This window comes from Nuphar pumila, chromosome 2 (genome assembly GCF_984573655.1).
Source record: "Nuphar pumila chromosome 2, dmNupPumi1.hap1.1, whole genome shotgun sequence".
In the NCBI taxonomy this organism is placed as follows: Eukaryota; Viridiplantae; Streptophyta; class Magnoliopsida; order Nymphaeales; family Nymphaeaceae; genus Nuphar; species Nuphar pumila.
This window is the reverse complement of record NC_143250.1, coordinates 15,345,338-15,350,170: the sequence shown is the minus strand read 5'-3', so window position 1 is coordinate 15,350,170 and position 4,833 is coordinate 15,345,338. Positions and strand designations below refer to the sequence as shown.

The 4,833-nt window shown below is 39.6% G+C and overlaps 1 pseudogene; it reads right to left on the bottom strand.

The window, feature by feature from the left end:
• Positions 1-487: 487 nt before the first annotated feature.
• Positions 488-1,427, bottom strand: LOC149844853 (protein P21 pseudogene; annotated as a pseudogene).
• Positions 1,428-4,833: the final 3,406 nt, after the last annotated feature.

The following is a 4,833-nucleotide window of genomic DNA, read 5'->3' as shown; positions in this document are numbered from 1 at the left end:
ACAAACATGTGTTGTTCCTGCTTGTCTCAGTAAGGCATGCCGACACAATTTGTGATCGGCTCATAAGTTAAATTAGCAGATCACAAACGAGCTTTCAGTGAGCCAAACCAAGCTGAACGATGAACGGTTCGGTTCTATTACCAGCCTTAGAGTTGATTTGGTCACCCTTGTCATCGCCCTTCCCAACGACGACTCCCTGACAGAGCCTTAGTTGTGGTCTATTGTTGGACATGCCGGGACGGATTCACCAGGGACCGTTCTGACACCTGACAAGTCCCTCGTCATCCCAAAAAATATGACACCATTGGCCAACCCCCTCACCAAAAATACAAAAGGAAAGAAAAGGAAAAGAAACTCTAAGCAGATTTTTTTCTCACCAAAAATACAAAAGGAAAGAAAAGGAAAACTCTAAGCAGATTTTTTCTTTATAGTGATAAAATGGTCACTTTTTTTATTTTCATCCTTTTTTTATGCAGCCAAAGATCGATTTGTGAAGTGGGGATTTTATTTATTTTTATGTTGCCAACTTATAAAGCGCACTCTGTGCATGATACAATATGAAGCTTATACTTCAAGTACATAACAAATTAAGCTCATCACATTCCACTAAAGAGGAAGCGTAATTGTTCTCCAAAAAGGAAAACAAGAGACTGGCTGCCAAGATCTATTGGCTTTATTTCCTTTAGGTACTATAGTAGGTCTTACTTTCCAACCTGCAGGCAGGAGACTGTGCCGTTAGGGGCAAAATATGACTCTATAGTCGGTATTACTACAAGTGAATGTGCTAGTGGGATCATCCTTGGGGTAACTGTAAGCAGCAGGGCATCTATCCTTGAAAAATCTGGAGTAGTTAGTGGGCCCACAATTGTTTGCAGCGGACCCAGTGCAGCAGTACTGGTCTTGTTTGAACGTGGTGCAAGCATTGTTGCACCCGCCGGGCACGCGCAGCTCATTCGGGCACTGGCCAATGATGTCGGCATTGCAGGTGATCCCTCTGCAGCTGCCACTTACAGGGTTGAATGCCATTGGGATGTTGAATCCATCTATAACGGATATGTCAAAGAAGTCAAGGTTGTTGAATTGGTTCAATGCATACTCAGCAAGAGTGTTTGGTGGCTGGCCATAGCCTTGGCAAGCCAAGACGCCACCACAGTCACCAGTTTGGCATCTGCCGCGGCCGCTTGGGTCAAACGAGCAACCAGTGCGGCCCCATATACGTGCAGCAGTAGTACCTGGATTGACAACTAAGTTCCATGTCTCACCTGAATTGAGCTGGCGGCCGCCGCCAGGAACGGCGGCAGCCCATATGGTATAGGGGCATTGGTTCCTTATCTCAAAGTTGGCTCCATGGATGAGAGGAGAGAGTGAGATAAGAGTGATGAAGAGAGGAAGAAGGCTCAACATGGCTTTGTCTCTCTTGTACTAGTTTTGGGGATGAAGAGGAGAAGGGGGAGGAGGGGCCATTTATAGGGAAGAAGGATAATTTGCTTTAAGTATATGGAGAAATCTTCTTTGTATGAGGAAAATGAGATAGAACAGGTAACTTGGAAGTATATGCTCCTAGCCGCCCCCTCTAAGGTATTATCCAAATCATGTATTGGAAAAAGAGCAACACAACAAAGACTTCAAAGTGGATTGATGTCACAGAAGGCAAGTCTATTAAGTAAGGTCATGTTTTCTTTTCTTCAAGAAAGATGTGAATCACTGCATACTTGGATTTTCACGGTGAAGCCATGTCACGTGTATGTAAGAACTAGAATATGAGAACTGAAATATTAAAATTAGAATATAAGAACTAGAAATATGAGCATTTCTAGCACTTTTTTTTGCAAATCCAACCATGTGGATGTGCTTGGCATGGTGAATTTGGTTGGAATCAACCATTGGAACGTGTTTTTTTATGAAAAAATGTGATTTTTGAATGCTTGAACATTTATGAAGATTATGAACCATTGATTTTAAAGCTTTAAAAAAACCTTGTTTATGCATCAAAATCAGATTATTGATTATTCAAGAGCGGGTTCTTATAAAACCGAACATGTAGAGCGCATCCATATCGTTAGATTCAAGAGAAAAGAACAAAATTCCATGGTATCGCAGTTCACACATTAGTTCTCATATTTTCAGTTCTCATATTCTAGTGACTATATATATATATATATATATATATATATATATATATATATATATATATATATATATATATATATATAGGGTTAAGATTAGGTGCTATCAAAGGTACAAAACTATTGTGTATAGATCATCTTTTGTATATTTTTTTATAAATCAAACCTTATGAATGTAATCTGAGGTTTGTTTAGTAGAAAATGAGTTTTGAATAATATGAATGTGACATGTAAACAAGTTTTTCAAGGTCTTAAAAAAATAATGGGCCATAATATAGTAAAATTTCATGACTCAAAAATTATATTTTTAGATCAAAATTATGCAATCCAATATTTGATATCCATAGCAAACAAACCATGTTGAATATATCTATGTGGTAAAGCCTAAAACTATGATTTTCAGCTCAATGTTTTTGTGCCTTCAATAGCACCACATATACATAGGCGGAGCTGATGGTAGGGATGGCAGTGGACCGGGGATGAAGGGTATGAAACGGGGATGGAGGCGGGGGTGGAGGATAAAATCCATCCCCGCCGCGGAGGCGGGGCGGGGGTGGACGTGCACTTTTCCCCGCTCCGCCCCGTCCCCGCCACGATCCCCGCCTAATCCCCGCCCCGACCACTTTTCCCCGCAATATCCCCGCCCCGCCCCGCCTCATCCCCGTTTGGACCGGGGATGAAGGGTATGAAACGGGGATGGAGGCGGGGGTGGAGGATAAAATCCATCCCCGCCGCGGAGGCGGAGCGGGGGTGGAGGATAAAATTTTGAGGCGGGGCGGGGGTGGAAACCTTGTCCCCCGCCCCGCCCCACTGCCATCCCTAGCTGGGGGGGCGGGGGGGGGGGGTGTCAGAACTGGGCTGTAGCCCAGTCCTACCTCCTGGCCCAGTTAAAAATAAATAATTTTTTTTTAAAAGCCCAGTCCTAGCCCAGCCCTGATTCCATATGAAATAGATTTTTATCCATTTTTGTAGCCCAGTCCTAGCCCAGCCCTGCCTGCAGCAAATAGTTTGATTTGTCCATATGAAATAGATTTTTATTAATAATTGTAGCCATTTTTTATTTTATCTCAAAAAAAATTTTTTCGAGCGCCCCCGAACCCGCTCACATGAATCAAAGCTACGCCTTTGCATATATATATATATATATATATATATATATATATATATATATATATATATATATATATATATATATATATATATATATATATATATATATATATATATAAAGTGGTGGTTGCACAACTACCAAGTGGATCACGCTGGCCATCCATCGTGACTACACAACCCAAAAACTGTGAAAAAAATGCTAAAAATGTGCTTTGCATATTTTGTACCCTTGCTTTTTAAGCGCCACTAAACATCCTAGCAAAACTGGAACCTTTAGCATCGCTAATGCCCCAAGAGAGATGCATCGATCATTTTCTGAAATGATATTTAGTGGCATTCCCAAACCCTCTCCAGATGTCATTTTTGGGTAAAAAATGTTGTTTTCAGTATTTTTCGCAGTGAAAAAGGCTGAGCGTGTGATGGACGCTCAGCAGTGTTTCACTGCTAGCTGCACACCTAAGGGTTGCTCAACTCTCTCTCTCTCTATATATATATATAGAGAGAGAGAAAAAAAAATTGATCACAAGTTTTCCTGAAAGTGCTTGGCATATTCCATTGTCATCCATCAACATTGATACATCATTGGGCTCTGTGATCATCGCAAAATTTTTCCTCTCGTAATATTCTCTCTCTTCCTTCTCTTTTCCTTTCCAACCTCTTATTTTCCTCTTTTTTTGAAGGGAGAAAGATAGAAGATAGAAAGAAAGAGAGAAGAGAAAAGAAGAGAAAAGAATGAGAGAAAACTCTTTTGCGGGTCTCACTTGACCTTAATTTTGAAAATATTTTGAAATAACTCGCCTCCGTTTTGAAATATTTGCGGAAAAACTGGGAGACGGGATCCGCTCGTCGGTACGAGGTTCGACCGTTCCTGACGCCTTTACCAGGGGTAATCAAACCAAGGGTCGAATTTTATGCCTTTTGCTTTGCCTAAATATAATCTAAGAATTTATTCTAACTCTAAAAATGCACAAAGAATCATGCTTGTGCAATGCAAGAATGTATGCTCCTTTTGAAAGATGTTTTGAAAATTTCCAAGTTTTCTGAGATGAACTTGATAAGGGAGTGAAGAAATGATTGAATTTAGAACTTGAGATAGATCAAAGAAGTTCTAAGTAAATCGGGATTGGAAGAATAAATCTTGATTTTGAGAAAAAATGACTTGAAGCTTTGAAATGAAAGGAAATGAAGTTTCAAAGTTTAGAAATGGATTTTGAATTTTGAATTTGAATTTAGGAAAGGAAATGAAGATGGAATTTGAATTTAGATTTTCGAAGTTGGAAATTTAGAATGGATCTGAGAAATTCAAATGGTATTTTAAAAAATAGAAATGGATTTAGGGAGTTCAGATGAGATCTGAAAAATGGAATTGGATTTGAAATCTAGAATTGGGAATGGAATTGGATCTAAAGATGGATTTAAGATATGAGATCTGAGATCCGATACAAAATTGGGTTCTGGATCCTAAAATGGATTTGGACCTGAAGTTTAAGATTCAAAGTAGAATTGGATTCCGGATCCTAGGATGGATTTTGGATTTGTAATTTGAGATCCAAGGTGAAGTTGGATTTTGGATTCTAACATGGATTTGAATCTATAT